Here is a 22,400-nt window from a genome sequence, read left to right as displayed (position 1 = left end):
TAATCAATTTTGCCCCACATCTTACCCACAGTGATGCAGTTCAACTTCAAAGGGACAGTTATGGGGTTTCCTCCTGACTTAGGCCAAGTTTCTGGAACAAGGAAAGTCTGTAAGGGAGACAGTTTGAGGGATGTCTCAGTCTGTCATTTAGGAACATTCACATAATAGAAAATGTCACGGAATTTATATTGTAACACCTTGGATGTTAGAATTACTTGCTTTTTCTTTGTTCCCTTCAGATACATTCTGAGAAAGTGCTCGCCAGAAAACTGGGCAAATACCAGATAAATGTAGTGATATGATTAGAGACAGCTGTTAGTAGAAAGATACTGGGGATCCAGATAGTTCTGCCTCATCCTTGTGTAGATCCATACTCTGAACTTAATACATTGCCTGAGCTTGTACTGTATGATAACAGAATGTCTGCAACACTCGGAACCCTGGAGGAAAATATAAAATATTTATTCTCCAATATTTTAGGTGACTTCAAGTATTTTGGGCAGGATTGATCTCACACTTGTGAGATTTATACTTTGCATGACAGATGGAAATCAGAACGCACACACTGATGCTCTCATTGTGTTGAAAACTTCTGACTTTGGTATAGAATCAGTGAAAAAGAGCTGCAACACTTTCCTCCTCCAGGGGCTAACCTTTTTCCTGAAACATGCAGCTTCATGGGTCATGGCCCAGAAAACAGGAGTTTCCTCAGCAATTCCTGCCTACATGAACCAGGCAAGTGGGATGTTGTTGGAGAACTGGGGGAGATATTATTCCATTCTCTCTGCAACTGTTTGAGCTGCCAAAACAGCATGAAGCAGATGTCCAGGTTCTTGCCTAAGGCTTCCTAGGAAAATTTCGAAACCATATCAGAGACAAAACTACTGAAAGATACTCAAGCTTGGATCAGGAAGGAAGAATGTAGTAGTTTCTGACATGCCCGTTGCTGAGTTCTGAGGCAGAACATTCAGTGCATCACATCAAAAATTCCTTTAGACTATTGACACAATATTAGAACAATGGTAAACATAACAACTATCAAAGGTACATTTAAAATTTCCTGTCTACATTCTGACACTGAGACTTGACAATCAAGGGCAGTGTATGGGAACTGCTGAATCATGGCCTGAACCTCTGATTGATCACCTGAAGCAAGCAATGAGTCAGCCAGGGGAGCACAGGTGAAGGCAATTCACCTGTGCTGCCGGAAGGGGTGGAGCCTGGCTGCACCTCTGCTAAACCCATTTAAGAGCTGACTAGCAGTGGGGAAGGTTCTCTTCTGGAGATCCGCTCTGCTGGAGTTTTGTAAGTGAGCCTAGAATATGGGTGAGTGTTCCTATCTTTTCTGCTTTGGTGTGATGACTACGTAGCCAAGCTCTCTGTTATTACATCTGTGTATTCATTGATTGTACAGGCAGGTAGAGACAGGAGAGGGGAAAAGGCTTCAAACTGGAAAACAGTAGATTTAGACTGGATATTAGGAAGAAATTCTTTACTGTGAGAGTGGCAAGACACTGGCACAGGTTGCCTAGTGAGGCTGTGGATCCCCCCTCCTTGGGGGGCATTCAAGGCCAGGCTGATGGGGCCGTGAGCAACCTGGTCTAGTCTTTTTTTTTCCCTTTCTGTCAGCTATCACAATGAATGGTGATGAATCAAGATGAACATTTGAGGAAGGAAATAAAGTTATAGCTGTACTCTTCTTTTAGTCTATTTTATGTCTGATTGTTTTCAAGAGCAGGATGGCAAGACTGGTTGTGTAACTCCACCCTTGCAAAGAACTGCCAGGATCGTTGTTTATGACAGTGACCCAAACACTGGAACAGCTTCCTCACCTACAGAGTGTTGCAATCCTGGAAATACTGTGGGATGTCTTCGCTGACATCTCCTTCCCATCAACACCACGTGCACTGAAAAGAACATCCCAAGAGATACAGGACTAAGAAATTAGGATGGCAGATAATGATCCCATGGGCTGCAAGCATTTCCCTCCATAGAGTCATGACCACCAAGGGTCAGGTCTGTAGCTATGAAGCAAGCCTGCAAGCAGGGCATGACCCTGTGCTGATGGGCATATAGCAAACTGCATGTGCAGTTTGTATACATCCATTTGTAGGTTCTAATGCTATAACTCAATTTTCCCTCTCCAGATCTTCAGTGTACTTTAAGATAATGTGGGCAAATGAAGCTTTTACCAAATGAAATGAAATTTTCAGAACTCAACTCAGCCCTCCTTGATCACCTATTACAGTCTGAGCAGTAAGTGCCATGCTTCAAGTTTACTTGGTACTTTTTCCACACCTTATCTCTTTAAATTGACTAGCAGCTCAAAGTTTAATCTAAAGCTAATTTGTGTGCATTCTTTTTTGCCTTAAAAATTCCCCTTGAAAAGTCATTTACTCTCTACCAAGATGTAGGAGGTCAGCTTGATATGGGAGAAAAGTATCCATTACTCTTGCTTTGCTTTAACTTGCTTTGCTTTAATATGCGAGTGAAAGGAAAGAAATCCCAGATAGAGTTGAAGATATGTCTGATTGTCATCCTGTTAGAAAATATGTATGCTCTAAATCAGCTCAGTGATACTTATACCACTGAGTTTCTGATGTTGTTGGAAACTGACACCAACACCACCATCTGAATAGCTTTACATTTTCACCCAAGAACAATTTTCCCCTTTAGAGTAAACACCTCCAGGGTTGAGACTTCAGCTGCTCCATCCTGAGCTAGAGAACTGTTTTTCCAAGCTGCTGCCTGTATTGGGCTTCAAACCAGCACTGAATGAATGCAAAGAAGGAAGCCTAATACACAGCAGGCTTAAATATATGGAGGCTTTGGGGTTTTTGGAACATCAAACACTTCACAGAAAGAATTTTCGTAGAAAATATTTGCAATTTGGTATTGCAAGCATTTCCCTTTCCACTGCAAGGTTAATTTATCATAGAGAAATACATTGTTCTCAGACAGTATTGCTAGCTGGTGGTGTTCTTGTTACATTAACTTGTTCCCAACCAGAAGAAAATTAAATTGTCACCTGTGGTGAAGGTTGTCTTTGTGAAATTGTTTTCTCTTATATCATGCCCCTATTTATTCACGGAACCAACTCAGACATTGAGAGTAAGGCTAAGGATATCAGTGGTGCTTTTCAGTTATGGTCTTTTCAAGTTATTCTGCATCTTAGCATCAGCCTTTAAGTGTTACGTTTTCATTTGTAACCTGTTGCTGCATTTATTCCACAAGACTATGCAACAGCAATCCAGAATCTGTGACCACAGAGGCTTACTGGTTGCAGCTCCTCCTAGCACAGCTTCCAGCAATACATCCTTGTCATTTGCAGTGCGTTTTGCCTTCAAAAACCTCACTGGTTCTCTGAGTTGAGTAACGATGTTCTTCTTACACCCACTCAGTGTCCTTAATATTGGGTAACAGGAAACGAGGGGACGAAACAAGCTATTACTTCTGGTTCCTAAGGCCTTGAATCTTTAAGCTGTAGTTCTACGTGGGTATCTGCTCTCTGACAACACTTCCTATACTGTGCTTCAGCTGGGAAGATGGATGTACCTTAGTAAAAGTGAGTCATTCACTGAACCTAGGCCAAACTCTGAAGCAAATCTGGGCCAGTTTATTGCCTCAGGAGGAAACCTGGTTTTTGCATGAATTAGATGTGAAAATAAGCAGAGCCTGACTGACATCTTTTCTGAATTCCATCTGTAAGGGTAAAACCCAGCGGGCAAGAGCCTCAGGCATGACAAAAATGAGGAGGGGAAAATGAGGCTTCCTGTCTCCCCTCCAAGAACCAAAACACACGTTACTCAAACTTAGTGTAAATTGTTAATTATTCATATGCTAATTAACCAATGTTTATAGAATGTCCTATATATGTAAATTGGAGTAAATATGTTAACATTTTTCCTGTAGTCTCCAACTTTCTTTCTACAGCAAAACAATTCCAACTTGTTACGCCAGTTCTTTGGCCAGGCACTTCCTTACAGCTCTGTTGCTAATATTCCCAGCTCAAACTGCTCAATTGTATTTCCCTACAGAAACTTTTGCACTGGTTTCTAGTTGCTTTAATTCCATCACAGATCGCATTCTGTTTAATGATAATTTGATTTTGCGTTGCAAGACCCAGATGTACATTAGGAGGTCACAACCTTTCCATTTATCTCTTAAAGTAACTATTTTTTCCCCAAGTTCCATCAGGTTAAAACAGTTAGCAATTTTTCTCCTTGAAGCGTCCCTTCAGCTTGGCCAAGATATATAATACATCAGTGTAGCTACGAATGCATTACAACATTAGTCATCAATTAGTTTTAAACCATCACAGTAATATATCATTTATCTAGCTTGCTGTAGCACTATTGTGAACGTTTAATTTTTTAAAGGCATCTTGATTTTTTTAACCTGATGGCTGCATCCTCCTTTTGTCCCCTATACAGACATCTCCTTAAGGAACAATAAAAATTAGATTTGTTTGACCTGCACTCAGGGTTCGTTTAAGTGAGATGGATTTTAATTGCTCTGCCTACTTCACCAGACAGCTTTTATGTAATATTCCAGACATTTACGCACTGTCTTTCTCCTTGCTGAAAGCAGGTGTGTGTGCCCACAAATGCCTGTGAAGCAGCTCTCATTCATTTCACATCTCTGACAATCCTCTGGGAAACTGCTTACTCCGAGGTATCATTGGCATCAAATTAAGGGCCCGAGTCAATGCCACTTGTTTCTTCCTAATGCCATTTTCTTTTAAGACTCAACCTCTTGAGTGGATAATTCTGAAAAATCTTTGCTAAGTTCCTTGTGTTTGTGTTGCCATCACGTTGTGAAGATGACTCACCTCCGCATCTCCTGATAGCGAAGACGTGTACAGAGCCTCACCCGTTTCTCCTAAAGTTCACATTGTCCTTTCTACCATTTGCATGCACTTCACTTACATTTATGGTTTGAAAGAGTTTGGAGTATAAACTATATAAGTATGCCTATACCACAGATAATCAGTGTCTTTAAGGATCTCTAACTTCAACTAGAAAGTCACGCGAGCAAGTTATCACAGTGTTGACTCAGGGCTGAAACACCCTGACTGCTCTGCCAGCTCAGAGCAGAGGCAACATGAGCTCACATTTGCCCACAGTGAACCTTATTTGCTCCAGCTGCTGCAGCAGGCAGAGGAGAACCTCATGTAGAGTACTCTCCCTGTTGATTCTCCTCTTCCACAGATGATACAATCTGAAGATGATGTCCTCTGTCTTTCCTCTTCTTCCCATTCCTAAAAAGGAAGATTTGGCTGTCGAGTTACCAAATCAGCATAAAAAAATGGGCCTCCTAAGCAGTTATGTGTGCCTACAGCTGGTTCTGTTCTGCTCTCTGTTGGACACACACATGTACTCAATTCTCATTTGCGCTGGATGCCTATTAAAAGAACAAATCTGTGAGTGAGGAGGGTCCTTTTTACCATGTCAATGGAAGTGAAATACGTAAATCTCATGCATGCTGCGGGAGAATGTATGCTTAAAATGCTTGGAAGAACAGCTGTGAAAAAGAATAAGCTGTTTGTATTATGCTGCACAGCGTCATTGATCCAACATGCTAAGCTGATCCTCACGCAGTACATTGTGCTTGCGTTACACTGCCCGCTGCTCCATGTGTGGGTTATTCAAAATACACAGCTTTTCAGACAGTACAAAAAAAGAAGCAAACTTGGCTTCTTCCATCACAATATAAGCAGCATGGTTCATAGCAGCCAGGAAAAACTGGATTGGAAAGAACTATTCCAATGAGGGGCCCTGTACAGCGAGCAGAGGTGAAGGTCAAGGCGAGCCTGGAAGGCATTTCAGGGATCGGAGGGGCTGCCTGCCTTTCCTATGCTGGGCAGCCATGTTAGGGACTGGAATCATCTTCTGTGGTGCCGATATTTTAATCCTCCTTTAATCTGCCACTCAATCTGAAACCCGCTCACTTGGGAGACACCTCAGAGTGAGAGCAGTGTGCGATGATAGGGGAACTACGAAACACTGAAATAACATTAAGGGTTCTACAGGAAACTAACAAATGAAATCCCACTTCATTTCCTAAAAACAAAGCAGAATTACTCACTTGACCAAAAAAACAGAGTGCAACATCACAGTGCAAGGTACAACTCTATGTAGCTCAAGGCATTCTTCTTCCACCTGCTCATTTGAGCCAGCACCTGAGCTCCAGCATAGATTGTGCTAAGGGTTTCCCTCTGGACAAGCAGGAGAGGCAGCATAACATGTGAGCTGTTAATTATGGCATCAATAGAATAAATGCAGATGCCACATGGAGAGAAATCTTAAAAAACTTGTGCGTGATTTAGAAACTGTGAATACAGCAGTGACATCAGGAAAGAGATGGGAGCTCCAATGCACTTAATTTGAAGATGGTCACATAATTCTTTCATATTGTTTTCTTCCTAGGGCTTGTATATCCATCAATAACACACTACATTTTTTACTTCTCTGACAGAGGTACTGAAAATCAGAGCCTATTTATTTAGTGCCAAACAAAACCAGAAATAAGGCCTGGCTTCAATACTGCAATACAGCACCTCTGAGGACGAGGTGCAGCAGGGCTGGAGTGCTCAACAGTTGTAATGTGCACCAAAGAGTCGTATTTGTTCGAAAAGAAGTCATGTTACTTAGTTTCATTGGATATGTCCAGCTCATCTAGAGTCTACTTAAGCCTTGGCAAACCTCTAACTCAGAGACTTAACAAAAATATTAATATAGACATTTTTTTATATTATCACGTTTTGTAACAGCTCCCACCTTTGCAACCTAATACTTGCTCTTTGGAACACGGAGAACTATTGACTCATAACTGGACTGGAGTGCCAAAAACTCCCAAATTTAGAGATGTTTGGAACAAGAGAGTTTGCTTCAGACCCATCCACAACAGCAAATTAAACACAAGTCATCATCTGCGTGAGTGACATTTTCAGCATGTCCAGAGCCTGGCGTGAGCAGACATTCCTTCTCCAGTAAGATTTACAGAATTTGCACATTGACAAGTATTGAGGTAAACTGTGGTCCAAGGGCCAAGTGCATAAATTAGCCCTGTCCCCTCCCTGCAGTAAATTACACATATACACACTGTAGGTTGGCTAAATATGCTTTTGGCAACTTGAACAAGTTTCTGTGAGTGCATGTTAACAGAAGGGGAGTTTGTGTCATGCTCATGCATTTACATTTTCTTTTCTAAGATTTTGTTGCAACGAATATGTTGTACATATTTTTTTCCCTCCATTCACATCAGATACTAGATTAAACAGGAGGAAAAAAAAGGCTGCATTAGAAGTTTTGGCACATATTGCACTTTCATAGCAGAAACGGTGTCACTTGTAGATTGGGTTGGTTTAAATTGAGTACAGCAGTATAAGGTCAGCAAGAAGTGCTGGATTAGCATCCTCAGATACTGAGATCCTAACCTCATTCACAGAGCAAGTCCAGATCAAGAGGTGTCAATTAAAGCTCCATGCACAATGCTTCTTCCATAGAAGACAGCTGTATTTCCTCAGGAAATCCAAGTGCTCACCTCTTCCTTGAGCCCTCTGCTTGTGCAACAAAACAAAATGACCAGCTGGCAAGATGGAAAGGGGACTGGCACTCCCTTTTCTTCTTTAAACACTGTCAAGTTGTTTCACGAGCTGCACATTTGCAGTAGCCCATGTACCTGTGAAATATCTGAATCACTGTCTTCCATGTGTCAAAACGATGCCATTTCTGGGCTGTTCCATCTTCCTCCCACAGATTTACCACGTTTTAGGTAAATTACATGGCCTAAAAACCCAAATATGTTTTGCAGCTCTGACTGGGTATTGATGACTTCTAAAAACATGCTACCAGAAAACCCACATGTTGCCCCATGGGATGCAGTTTGCACTCCAAGCGTTCAGCTCTCAAATTGGATTATCTGTGGCGAAGCTTTTCTCTACGACCCAAAGAACCAGTAGAATTATTTCCAACTGAAGGCTGAAAGCCTCACATAATCAGATGACAGAAGAACTGGGGCTTTCTGAATAATGGAAAACACCAAATGATTTTAGATTCAATCACAAAAGAACTAAATGCTGTGTAAAGTCTCCTCCTAAAAGCAAATTCAAGCAAATTCAACCTCTTGCCAGGCTTCTCACTCAGCCCAAGCCATCTTCTTGCAAAATGCCTTTGTATCCCATCTTCCAAACTGTCTCATATATCTCCCCCTCAAATCCTTGCAGAAATCCTTTCATCGGGTCGGTGGCATCCCAGCTTTGTGGCGCTCCCCAGCACCCCATGGAGGAGTTGGAGCCCGTGCTGCTTCACACAGTGTGCTCAGGCTCTTCCTACCATGTCTCCAGACCGTCCCAAGGTCTCTTATGCAGGGTGAGAGAGATGAAGAGCAGAAGCCATTTCAGGAGTGTGTGATGATGTTGGAGAGAGGGTCAGAGCTCAGTTCCTCACCTTAGGTCCCCTGTGTTCACCTTGTAGCAAGCATAACTGTTGTTCCAGATATGAGATCCAGAAATTAGTTCATTCCAGAAATAAAAGTGACAGGAAAGGTTTCCTTCCTCCCAGTTCTTTTCTAAAATTACGTCCAGGAAAATGAATTGACTGCTAGGGGCTGTCCTTGGGAATTGGCAGAGCATCATGAAGGGCAGCAGGGAGGAAATCCTGCATGTCTGTCTGCCAGAGCATTCTGTCCTTTCCTTTTGGCACTGTATGCTCAGCCCTAGTGTGGAAGTGGCCAGGGAGAGAGAGGTGGATTTACCTGAAGAGAGAGCAGAAGCAATGACAAATAAAGAGGGCTGTCAGTCCTCAGCCAGCACAGGATGGCTCTGCCACTCTGTGCAGGCAAGGATCTACATCCCAGAGCACCACTGCCTCCTACAGCAGCTCCCTCCTTGGCTTTGTGCTCCTGCTTCCTCCTGTGCCTCATCTGCAAACAGAGATTTGCTGCTTCACCATCCCTTCCCTCCTCTGCAATTAGGACTGCGTGCCATTAATGTCCCTGAAATACAAGCCTGAGTGCAATTCCCAGACACACGGCCCTAGAGACTCTTTTTAGTGCACACTACATTTTAAAAGAAGTGCTTTCTCTTAAGCTACTCTGTCCTATTCCCAACAACAGAAGAACCTGGTAGCAACCACAGCAAACTCACAGTAGGAAAAATATCGTTAGAGAAGTATTCAATGTTCACAACAATCCCCTTTTCTACAGCTTAGCAGAAATGCAGCTGGCGTGGCCCAAGTATAAAAACCAGTCCTTACAACCTAGCAGAAACCCCTGACATAAAATTTGGCAATTTCCAGAGTTACTCTTTCTGTAAATAAAAAATGTCACAGGGAGAATATACAGAGGACAATGATGTGAAAGGCCATCAGGAAATTCAGGGTCTGTTTGCAGCCCCGGTTGCAGATTGGTACCTTGGTTCACTCTGTTCCCACTTTCCATCTTCAGAGCAAAAAAATGATAATAAAAATCACAATGAAAGCAAATGAAAAATATCTGCCTAACGATATGGCATACATTCGCATGCTTAGATATGCTAAAGAAGAGGTTGTTTCTCAATCTACAATCACAGGATAGGGAAGTAGAAAGAGGGTAGGAGAACTGGAACAGAATTTGTTGTAACAAATTCAGTTCCTTAAGGAAAAAAAACAAGCTGAAGTGCCAGTTTCAGAGAAGCTAAGCGTGCAGAGACTCAGAGCCTGCTGTAAAAAGTCATGGAGTTCATATCAGGAATGCAGGCTATGACACAGAAGGAAGCGTGGCCATCATTGTGGAATAAGCTGACACACAGGTGGAGTGGGCTGGAAATACCAGTAGAGCTGCGGGCAGGTATCGCAGCAGGTGCACTGACAACGAGGATGATGAATGCATTTTCGGTTTGGCTGGTGATGAAGCAGGAGTCCTGCTGACTAAGAGTGAGGTGGCAAGGACAGTGACTGTGAGACTGCACTGCTCCAGGGCGAGACGCCTGCGTCGGAACGCCGCTGGGACGGCCTCGGAAGTAATGCAACTGCTGAGAGTGTTATCTGCGGATCTTGGCTGATTCCAAAGCTGTGCTGAAAGCCAAGCCCCCGCCTCAGCACAACACTGCTCCACGGCTCCTTGACGTGGCACATTCACCAGCAGGTTCAACCCGTAATTCAATTAGTCGAGTCAATAGGACAAACGCATGCGGGAACAACTGAGTCACCTTGTCGTGCATTGAGCTGAGCCCATCCTGGAGCTGCTCCCCTGGCATTCCGTGGGGGTCTGCCAGACATCAGGTCCTCCATCTGAAATACCAAACCCTGCCTCTGCTTTGTTCCACAGACCCCACTTAGGTGGACATGCCAGATGATGTTTCCTTAACACTCAGACATCAATGGAGACAGAAATACTGACAAGAATCAATGCAGAGATGTCACCTTGCCAAATTTAAGTTACTTCATCCCCAGTGTGCTTTGGCAGCTTTCACCTGTGGCTGATTATATGATTTGTTGTAGCAAAAGGCTATGAAAAGGCTGGTTCAAAAAGAAAAAAAAAAGCTGAAGAGAAGCTGAGGTTGTCATGCTCAGCAAAGTAATATAATAAACACCTATCAAGAGGAAAATACATGATAGATGCCTCTGGCAGTAGAATTCCTAAGAGCAACATGAGCTACAGGTTACAAGAAAAAAGACGAAGACATAAAGAAGTACAGATTAATTTGGTCATGGCAGAGCAGCAAGAAAAGCAGCTGGTTCTGATATTTGTATTGACAAAATTCTGGCTGACTATCAAATGTACCCTTCCCACCCAGTAATACTTTGGACTTGAAGGGAGCAAAAACATCCCTTATCACTCTATATCATTAATTACAATTCTACTGGGTGTCCAAATGCCAGAACATTAGGATCTGAATTCCAACACGATGTGGTCCCAATCATTTAAAAGTAAAAACGCATTCTGCCCCACTGTGTTCTCCTTACAGTTCACGTGGGGAGAAGCATGACCTGCCATATGGAAAATATCAATCAGAATAAAGCATTTGTATCATACTTTAAGAGTCGTTCATGGTCTCCCAATGGTATTTGCCATAAAATCAAGTAAAAGTAAGGTTGTTTAAGCACTATTAAACTCAGAGACTGTGAACGGATGCCCATCTAGTTTTACTGCAGTCTGGTGTAGTCTTTCTTAATGCAACACGCACATTTTGCAGTCTACAAATTCCATGGATGACTTCAGTAAAAGTGGGAGGTTGTGCTACCAAAGGAGAACATGAGCCAAAGATGTTCTATTATCCATGTCCTATTTAAGGTCAGAGAGAGCTCTTACCTCAGTTCTATAATGTGACCAGAAACTTAATTGAAAATATACAAAAAGGTTATTAATAAAGGTTATTAATAAAGAGATGAAGCCACAGTAAATTTAATATAGCTCACAGAAGGACTTTTTCTAGAAAGAGAAGGTTATATAGATAGATAGATAGGCCTTTAATTAAGGTGTATTGCTGAGTTAAGTGTAAATTTTCCAAGCAAGCAAGAAGATGAAAAACTGGTAATTGCTTCCAATTTATATTATAAAAATCAGTCATGTTCATTTTGCTTCCTATGACAGCCTTACTCAATTCTAAAGTTCATTCACTTAATTGGAAGGGAGATATCTCAGTAAAATCATAAGGAACTGCAGAAAGGGACAGACAGATTGGAAGAATTGAGCAAACAGCATTTTAAGTGAAATCATTTAAACCCCTCATCCAAGATTCCCAATAGATTGTTTGCTGCCCTCAGGGGATATTTATTATCAAAGGTGAGTAGGAAAAGATCAGAAATTAGATCACAGAAAAGTCTCAAGTGGTCTTATTGAAAACTGAATCTTAAGAAGACCCCATTTCTAATACCGCCGTAATTCTTCCACATCTCACAAACAGCATAGATGAGAAACCCAAAGCAGGAATGATAAGAGAGAACATTTATAAATTATAGTCCTGGAGAATAATTTACAAGTAATTCACAAGACCAAATACAGCCTCAGAATCACTTGCTGACTACTTTCGAATAGCAAATCTACATCACTTTTGCAGGTAAATTGCCTCTAAAAAGATTAACTTGAGGGAGGGAGGTATTTAATCTTCAGTATGAATATTCACACAGCTTCAGTGATATCAAGAAACCTGCCAGCCCCTCTTCTCCTAACAAAGACTTACACAGGACAGCTGTTTCCACATCTACTGTTAATGAATAAGAGAGATAATTCTGTAATTACCATCAACAAAAGAGCACTGAATTTTAATCTTCCAATGCATAAATCAGAATAACTGCACCATTAATATATTCCTGGCTTGGACAGTGGGCTTTGCTACAGACAAAACATTGCCAGTGCTGTGCACAAGCCTCAATAAACGTCATTTAAACAACCACTTGTGAAGGATCCGCAGCAGACAGAAGACAGCACAAGTGGGGAAGGCTGAGGCAAGGCATTGGTAAGTAGCACAGAGCTAAATCTCTCCCTGGCAGATATCTAATGATGTTACAGAACTTACAGATGGTTTTTGGTTTACCATCTTTGTTCTCTGGAGGGAATGGACATGGGACACTACTCCATCATTAGAAAGAGAAAGTTAATACTGCTGTAATGCTAATAACTTACAAAATTCAAAGTAACCACGTTGCGAAAGTATTTAATACTTCCAATAATCAAAGTGGTGAGCTTAACCAATGAAATAGCAAGGTCAGAGTAAATAAAATCTCAGATGATAGGTTGCTAATCGGAACAATTAATGGGTTATCCTTAAACAATGCAGGACTAAATCAAAACACCAAAACATTCCTCAGTTAAGATGGAAGGAATGAGATTTCCATATGTGAAGAACATTAAAGCTAGCAACAATAAATTTTTATTTATGTCAGCGGGAAGCAGAGATAGGGCTCCAGAAAGCACAGGGAGGATTAGGGAGAACAGCGGACAATCAACAGCGAAGCAGAGACAAAGCTGGGAACATAACTATAAAGTGCTTAAGGAAATCCCTAAATCCACTGGTATTCCAGCATCTACAATGACTCCTCAGTTTTGTGGCACTATCAGAAGAGTTCTGTCATTTGTGGGACTGGAAGTAGGATCAGGTCCTAACAGCAGGATGTTAAAAAAGCTTCAGTGAGGTTTGAAGTTATTTCACGAAATGTACCTATGGTGACTTGCTGAGAAAGACAGAGGTAGCAGCTACAAGAAGGCCTCAGCCACGAAGGCAGAAGTTAAAGAAAAGCAAGACACTGAGGCTGAAGCATTTCATAAGCAGGCACTTGGAGAGAGCAGCACTAGGCAATGACAGCAGCCAGGCTTGCTGCACGCTTTGCACTTGCTTCTGTTGATGCAGCAAGACAGCTGCTGGTGGAACTGCATGGGGAACTGCATCACTGACATAGCACAATTCCTAAATAAAAAAAAAAAGAAAATTAAAAGCATAATATAACAGAGTGAAAGTGTCTATATTCGTTAGCCCACATTATTTCTATAATCTAACTTGTAGCACAGCACCACAAACGCTTGCACAGGTCCCAAGAGGAGGCAGTAACTTCCATCATGAGGGCAGAAAAGCAGTTCTAAGAGCAGAAGGAACTTTTTAATGTGGTCTTATTGCTTTGCTTTTGTTTTCAGTAAATTCCAAATAAGCTGCCTTCAGGAAAACAGAAGCAAGCTAATCTCCTTTATCCAAGTGGGCACAGTGCTGATGGGTTGATGGTTGGACTTGATTATCTTAGAGGTTTTTTCCAGTCTTAATGATTCTATGACTCCACAAATCAAGGGTAAAAGAAAGCATCCAGGCAGTCATCCCAGACTTGTTGAGATGATGTCTTAACACCTTACCTTACTCTTCTCACTGACTGTGAGGGATAGAGCAAGCACAAAGATTTGGCACTAAAAACAGTTTGGATAAACCTCCACATTTGCTAAGAATTAAGCCTTAAAAAGAACTTATCTGGCATCTGAAATATAGTAGGATGTGAAAGACTGGCAAAAGCTTAAGATATATAACGGAAACTCCCTTTGCTTTCAGCAGGGAGAGCAGATAAGGTGTAAGAAGGACTGAAAGGATCTGTTATTTCAAGGAAAAAACATCCAGGGTTCTTGTCCAGAGAGCTGTTCTGAACTGGAAGTACCCCACATCCCTGTCTGTGCCAACTTCTGCTTCTGCCAGTAAAATGAGTCCTTACACTACATAGCTATTGTGCAGTGCTTCTAAAAGGATGTAGCATACACAGAAAAATGCAGCTGTTAAGATCAGCTTCCTCACTCTCTGTTTTACTTAATCCCTTTGCTTGTCCACGTGCCCTGAAACAAATGTGAAGCCTTACATCCCAGTGCAATCATCCTTCACTCAGCCCCTCTCCTGACACCTCCAGTGAATCTTTAAGCATAACTAGACAGGGAATAACACCACACAAGTCTTATATTGTTAGAAAGTCCCAGCAGCAGTTAGCATCCTTTTTTTTTAAGAAGAGTATGCATGAACAAAGATAAGATGTTGGAATACATTTCCAACAGTTCTGGTATCACTGCATGTTACACACCATTTTTAGAGAAAACTGGGCATGTTATCTACAGCAAGACAAAAAAATAGCAACAAAGCACTACTGACTCAAAAAAAGATACAACCCATCAAAAAACTGGTTTTGCTTCTTGACAAATCTTCTTCTGTGACTGTCTAATGCTCTGTTTTTTTGGTAGATTATTTTCTCATTCAGAAAGTTTCAATACATCACACATTTTTTACCAGTCTTGTTCAAAAAACCATAATTTTCCATTTTCTTATTCTAATATAGGCAGCAAAATAAGTCTCCAAAATCAACTATTATGCAACAATAAGAAAATAATGTAGAACATTGTTGCAATGTGGTAATAAATTTAAAAATCTGTTCTTTGTTAGGGCCCAACCCAAAGCTCTGTAATGTCTGTGGAAAGACTTCAATCAAATTTGATCTGCTCTCATAAATACAGCCATTAATTCAGACTAAAATATTGATAGTGCTTTACTTTTCACAAACAAGCATCAGCAACTTCAATGGTACTTACCCATGTGCAGGCGTGGGCAAAAGGGCAAAAAGTGAGCACACTGTTGGCATCAAGTTGTTGTCTTACCTAGCAAACGCTATCCTGAGGTGAACACACCAGCAAACTGTCAGTCAGCCTCATTTGCTCCCCAGATAACAATTTACAAACACAAGATGCCAAACATCACTGAAAGATGCTTCAGCAGGAAGAGGACGAACTACAAGCTGAAACCTCGGGGAAGATCCTGCCCTTCTCTGTTGTCTAGCTGCACCAATCTCTTTTCATACCATGGGCTTTACCCCAGAATTATATATTTATCAGTCTTCTGAAACAAAACAAAGCAAAACAATCACAAGCAACTTCTATACTGCCCCTTAAGCACCAGTGACACCACTAACTTCTATACTACCCCATTCTATACATTCCCATTTTGACCTGCCTCAGCCCTCATTCCCATGGCTGTGTTTCACCTTCTTCTTCACCTCTTTCCCCCAGGATCAGAGGAGGGATGAGTGTGGCCATCAGAAAGAAACCTTATGACATCTCTTGTCTTTTGTTTTGTTTATCTTTATAGGTAAAGGAAGTCATTCTATGTCCAGCAATTAAATATATAGATAGATAAGATGCTGTTTCTTAAACTTTTAGCCAAATTAACATTAGAATATGAAACCGAAAGGCAGGAGTGATTCATGCAGTCACCACCATTCCAGAAGGTAAGCAGTTGTGTGCTCTCATGGACGATACATAGGGTTGGAGTCCAGAAGCCTGAGCTCGTCTTGCCCCTGACATCCAGTTCAACCATAGGCAAACCATACAGCTTGATCCTAGACCTACTGAAGTCATTGGCAAAAGTTCTTTTGTTGCAGCAGCACAGGATCAGGTCCCGCATCTCTCCTTTTCCTTTGTTGCAAAGTGTCTCCAGGGTGAAAGCATGTGAAGTGTTTCAAAGATTTAAAGTACTATGGTTGTCATCCAGCAATTCTTATTCATGCCTGATAATTTTTACTTGTGGGAGTAGAGCCATTGGCTCCATAGTCGTCATTCTTTCTAACACTGCTAGTATTATTCATAACACATCTAGTTTTCCTGCATGTTTTTATTAATTTTAAAAGCAGAGTATTTTTAGCATCACATTTCACATGTTGAAGAGATGCATGATACAATTAACTAAAGAAATGTCATAAGAAACACAAAGAAAATATTCTTATTACATTTGATATTTAATTGCCCCTAGTTTCTCTCAAGTCAGATGTCCTATTGCTCACAATAAGCTTCAGAGATTGGTTCTGCTCCTTAGTGTTTTTTTTTGTGAGTCTAAGTCAGGATCTTCCTCAGCCCTGTGGTGCTGCTGTGGTTTGTAGATCCTTCCCTGGATTCTCAAAAAGCAAGAAGATGAAGTGGGTCCAGAATGCAGAAATGGGTTTGGCCAAATTTGACAACATCAAATTTTATGACTGAGTAGCCTAATTATTTTTCTTTCATTATTCCCTGAGTTGGAATTGCTAATTCTCTTGCCTATCATCCATTCTGTGGTTTTGTTACTTCAGAGTGAGGCAGATGTCTTCCTATAGGAAAGGGCTTTATGGGGCAGAGACTTAATGAGGTTGCCCATAGGTTAGATGCATTTCTTTTTTCGCTCCAAAAGGAATAACAAAAAGCTGCTACAAGTGACATCTATAAAATAAAACAAAGTTACCAAGCCACTCTAAGTACATGGGCATGCCTGGAACAAGGTTAAGTGAAAAACTGCTAGCATCCATTTCTTTCCATGATTGTTTTCATACGAATCAGGCTTTGGCCCATCTTTTATTAAACACAGCTCTTTGCACATGATAATGTATTGGTGTTAATCTTCATCTTACCCAACTTTAGCTAACATCAATCAGCAATCATCATGTTTGGTAGATTATTAGGAAGTGGTATTATGAAACAACTTCAAAGGGCAATCCACCTCACCCCAACAGAACTAAGACCAATGAGATGACTCACTCTCTCAAGAGTACCTGCTTGCCCCCACTGACAACAGATCAAGAGCTGGGTGGCTACCTTAGGCTGAACGCTTACCTTCAGATGGCTTAAGATGGGTGAAATGAATCCCACTCAGATTTGTACTCAACATCAAATTCTGCTGCTTCCCACAAACTAAATTACTTTAGTCATCAGGTGCCTTACTCACTGCCTTTTGCTGTTTTGTTCGAGGAGCTGACTTACGGAGTAAAAAGCCTTTCCTACAAATGAAAAGGAAAATGATTCTCGTGTTTTTAACTTTGCTTCTGTTAGTGAAGTACTGGCAAAGTGTGGGTGTGGTGAGCTCTTTATGTGTAAGAGATGCTGATGATGCTGAAGCCAGAAAGTAGGAGATAATTTTTGAAAGCTGCCTTGCAAGCAGTTGGCCAACCAGATGTCAGAAGAATCCAGAAAGTGGCCAGCTTTGCAGCCAGAGCCATGTTGGCTGGTAGACCAAAAATCAGCACTTTCCAAAAAACATAATGGAAGTAGATACACCAATCCTATGGAACTTCCACAGCAGCTGGGGGCATCTGATTCCCCTCCAGTCCTCTGAAATCCTGAATGTTGGAATTTAAAGATGCAGTTAATGGAACTCCTGGTGACTCAGCATGACTCAGCCCAATTAAAAACTGAATCAGGCTCTCCAAATATTCCCATGAATCTCTTCCCCTAAAGTCTTAAAGTGCATTACTAAGATTCAAACTGCTAGCAAGGAGGATAATCCAAGTAGGATAATCCAGTGATGGTATCAATTCCGGCATGACGCACTTCTCACACGATCATGGACGAGTCCATTTAGAGGTAGACTTTTTAGATCTTTAAATGTCATCGGTATTTAAGAGATTTAGATTGAAATACAATAAAAATTTCATTTTGACAATCTTATTTCTGGAATTCTATAAATTGGTTGGAAAATTTTATATAAAGAGCATTCCTCTATTTTCTTCCAGGGGTTTCTCATAATAAATATCTGCCCTGCTACATTTGGGAACTAAGCTTTGCTGCTCAGCCAGATCTACTGTCTGAACCACGTAGCCCTAAATTCATGATTTTGCAATGAACCTCCTTTTCATAAGAAAATGGTAAGAGGCAAAGCTGAACAGAACCGTGTTACACCTTTGATATTTGTTGATATTTGATGGAACTAAAAAACACATGAACAACACATTACCACACAAAGTAACTGCATAGATTTAGGACTCATCTAGTACCCTCTGAGGACAGCACTGAAACTATAGACTAGTTTCTTTTGAGTGAAGGTGTTAACTGTATTCTTAGAAAATAATACTGGGCCGGTCCTACAGAATAACAAACAGGTTTTGAAAGTAGTGATTGTAGGAACAGGTGAGCACATTCAGCAAAATCACTGCTGCTGTCACAGTGAATACGTTGTGTGCATAACACTGAAGCTACTGAAATCAGTAGGAAGGTGGATGTAAGCAACAACCATCCTTGGGCTGAGCCCTCATGCAAATGCTCTTTGTTGCAAAGTAAGAATGGGCAAATCAAAATTGAGAAACATTTTATAGGTGGCAGAAAGTACATCTTTGTATTGTGTTGGTAAGTATAAACGTCATCACGGCATAATACCTGGGGAAATCTGCAAACACTTGCACAACATCCAGACAATGTGGGGTGTGCTTAACCCACCCTCATTGCACAATGGTACACCAGAAGTCAGCAGCTGAGCTGCAGCAGCATCTCAGTGCAGCAAGAATGGCTCAAGATCCTACTGCTCCAGGCACCATGCAAAAACATCCTGGCCACTTCTGACAGCCCCTGAAGATCCTGACCATCGCTGATCTACCGTGGGGCCACATTTATACTGCAAACTCAAAAGAACATGCAAAGTGAAAGCTCATTGCTTTTGATTAGGTTTGCCCTCTGCTGTGGCTAAGCTGAGGACTGCAGTCTCTCAGGCTTCCATCCAGCTGGATTGAAAGCAATTCATTCACTAAAAAATGCAGAGAAAGAAACAGGAAAAAACGATATGAAGTTTCCATGGCCACTGGGCTGTATACTTTCTTCTGACCATTATCACAAACTTCAACACTTGCCAGTTTGCCATACAAACAAGCAACAGATGTCAGAAGTAATGCTTGTTTTTGGTGAGCATTCATTTCAGATACAGCACAGGGAAAGGTACGGCCCAAGCTGCAAGTAAATCACTTGCTTTGAGCCCAAGCAAGTAACACATTTTCAGCTGTGGGCAAAATGCAAAGGATAGGATTCCAGACTTCTAAACGCTGACCCCAATAATAATTTCAATATAATTTCCCAATTTTGTTGAGCTTCTAAAGCTCATGTTCTTTTGTGATGGTTGTCAATAATAACATGACAGGAGTAACAAAGTATGAGGTTTACCAAGGACTAACATTAAAAGTGACTGCATTTGCTGGAAAAATTGCAGAAACATTGACTTCAATATTCTAGAACGATGAAGAGAGGACAGAAGTAAACGAGTTCTTCTCATCAGTGTCACAGAACTGCAAAGCAGACTGCCCTGAATTCATTTATGATATATTCAAAAGCAACAGGTGGAAGTGCAAGTGTTCTTCTTCATCCCCCTGTGTGCTTGGTCAGCTTATCACTGTTACCTAGACAACATAAAATGCTGCTTAAAAGGAAATGCTCTCTAAATTGTCACTAACCACTGACTCTCTATTTGCTTCCCTATTATTGTCTCTCATCTCGTTTCCCTATTACAGCCTCCACATCCTGGTCTGCTTTGGAGGAATCGCTTCATTCTGCACTTGCTACAGGGCCTTCTTCCTCACTTCGCTGCTCTAGACAAGTTTAACCTGCTTGCAGCTTTTGCAAGTTTACAACCAAAAGGGATTGCAGAGAATTTCCTATCTCAGCCCAAATTTGGAGCACAGACTAAGGATTCTGCTAAACGAGAATCTCAGGGCTGTCAAGTTACTGTTCCTGTAACTCCCGCTTTTGTGCCAAAGTATAATGGATTTAAAAAAAAAAGAAGTTTCCTTACATATCTTTGCTGACTGCACAGTCTGCAGGAACCACAAGCTACTCAACAGTTAATAACAACAAGGTTCTCCCCGCAACATTTGGTTTGAAAGGACTCCCGAGCTCTGAGTCATTGCACAGTTGATTTGAGCTTAACCCTAATAGCTCTGTTATGCTGTGGCTTATTCTTAAATCTTCTTGGAAGCAGGAGAGTGTCAACAATAAACTCGTAAGGTTTAACGCACTAACACCAGGTAAGCTGCATTATCTCAGTTACAAGGATCAGTCCTGTCCTTTCCACTACATCACAGAGCTGTAAAGCAATGCTGGAGCAGAAGCATGTGCCTGCTGGTATATGCCTGAAGAGGTTCTGGGAATTAATTCTGCTTTGCAGAACTATTCCAGTTATTCATGTGACTCAGCGGCTGAGACTGGGATCTTCCTGCACTCACATGCTGGCTGCTGATTCAGGCTGGTTCAGCAGCACGGGGCAGGAGAGGCACCTTATCAAAAGAAAAGCCCTCTCTGGGACAAGCTATCCCACAAGTTGCAAAGGAAATTTCCTCTGCATGATCTGCACCAGTCCAGTTGGGCAAAAGCAGAAGTTATTCTTAGATCTGGATGATTTTTGGGGGGTAAGAAGAGAATCGTTATTTTCAACCAACAACATATTTCTTAGCACTGTTGCTGTGATGTCTGCCCAGATGTGATCTCAGGCCAAATGCTAGCACCGTGTCAAAGGGAAAAAAAAGTGCTCTGAACTTCTGCATGCAGAGTCATACCTAACTACTTCAGTCACACTTGGTATTCTGGATTTATTTATAAATGTTTTAAGAAGGATTAATTCCTGGCCAGCCCTTAGTATAAGCACGTTGCAGATGGGAACAGTAAATTGAAATTAATGTATCAGCACCCCCCAGACTTATTCAATGTTGTGTATGATCACTGAGACATTCGCAGTAGGTTAACCCCTTATAAGCCAACTGCAAATAGTTCTTGTCCTGCAGGGCACCCATCATTCCCACTAGGCACAGAACTCAGGAATTATCTGGTTACATGTAGGCAGGTGGGGTGGGAACCTCAGCACTTGTTGAGTCACCCCATGCTCTCTCTGGACAACAGAATCAAGGGAATGAGGCCCCCAGAAGCAAATATCTAAGACAGGACTAACAAGTGGTAGCCAAAGCACTTCAGCTGACTTTCCCAGGATCTTACAAAACAGACTGTGGCAGATCAGGACCAAGACTCACATCTACCTCTCGTCCTCATTCTCAGGCCACAAAGATCACATCAGTTCCTTTAATATTCTGCACTGTACAGTATTCCTGTAGGAGCAGCCAGTGCATCCAATACAGCCTAGCTCAGCCACCTGAACGTGACAGCACATCTGGTTATGCGTGGGGTCACATTTCCCACAGAGCATTATGGTTGCATGCTCCATCCTGATATAAATAGCAATTACTAAGTATTTTTGCAAAGCATTTCAGCAACTGCACCATTTCCTGCACTTACTGCTTCGGCAGCCTCCTTCCCCTGACCTGAGGGTTGGATTTTCTCTTTCAAGAGATTATTTTCTGTCTGCTCTGCTGCTCACTTCTCCTACAAGTGGTGTGACATTCAAAACACAGGAGAAACAGTGTATTTAACTCCTTCTTGGATAAAAGGATAGGACTGTGACAGCAGTGCTTGATGCCCTCTGCTGAAATAGGCTTTAATGGGTATCAGTGGATCGGAGCAGAAGGAAAAATCATCTATAACACTGAAAGTAATGATGACCATAATAGAAATGAAAATAAGGAAGAAAAAAATCTGTCTGTCTCAGGATGTTCTTCTCCCTTTTCACTCCAAAGATATGAAAGTCTTACTGACTTGTCAGAGCACAGCTGCTGATGTAGGTACAGCCTCTCACAACTCCCTCCAGATGGTACAGCTATAAGTTCCTACCAAAGAGAAAACTTAAGCATTTTTCTCCATGTGAACATCTTAGAGACATCAGGTACAGGGCATAAATCAACACGGTACTCGAGGGTTAAAAACCAGAGGAAAACTGCAGCCTGGGAAAATTAGGGGCTTTCCATTCCTGGTGTAACAAAATGACAGATTTTAAATTCAGAGTGAGGAAAAGCATTGAAAGGAATTAGATTTCAAGCTTTCCAAGACATACAGGCTTTGTTTTCCAAAGCTATTGATAAACCTATCAGTCTCTTGATTACTGTCCCCTCTTCCTCTGAAAAACCCTCTAAGAAGGAATCTGCTGCCTTAATTGGAAGGAAAAGAGTTTAAAGAATATCCACTGTAAGGTCTCTCTGAAGAAGGAAAGTCCCTGGAGGCAAAACAATAATTGGTTTTGACCTTCCGCAGTTAAGGAGGCATGGGTAAAGACTGGACTTAAACACAGCCTGACAACTGTGAGTTCC

The 22,400-nt window shown here is 41.5% G+C and overlaps 1 protein-coding gene across 14 annotated transcripts in view; it reads right to left on the bottom strand.

Annotated features, from left to right (window-relative positions):
• The window catches only part of FGGY (FGGY carbohydrate kinase domain containing), a 284,438-nt gene that overhangs the window by 128,209 nt on the left and 133,829 nt on the right, over positions 1 to 22,400 (bottom strand). Inside the window, exon 3 of one of the 14 annotated variants that reach the window (XM_090146748.1) lies at positions 26 to 107. The exons of the other annotated variants lie outside the window; for them this stretch is intronic. The gene's annotated coding sequence lies outside the window, so the exon portion shown is untranslated. The remainder of the gene's footprint in view (positions 1 to 25; positions 108 to 22,400) is intronic. 14 annotated transcript variants of the gene reach the window in all.

The sequence above is a fragment of the Phasianus colchicus genome, chromosome 9 (genome assembly GCF_987193195.1).
Source record: "Phasianus colchicus chromosome 9, bPhaCol1.hap1.1, whole genome shotgun sequence".
Classification (NCBI taxonomy): Eukaryota; Metazoa; Chordata; class Aves; order Galliformes; family Phasianidae; genus Phasianus; species Phasianus colchicus.
The sequence above is the reverse complement of the archived record's forward strand: the minus strand, read 5'-3'. Positions and strand labels throughout refer to the sequence as shown.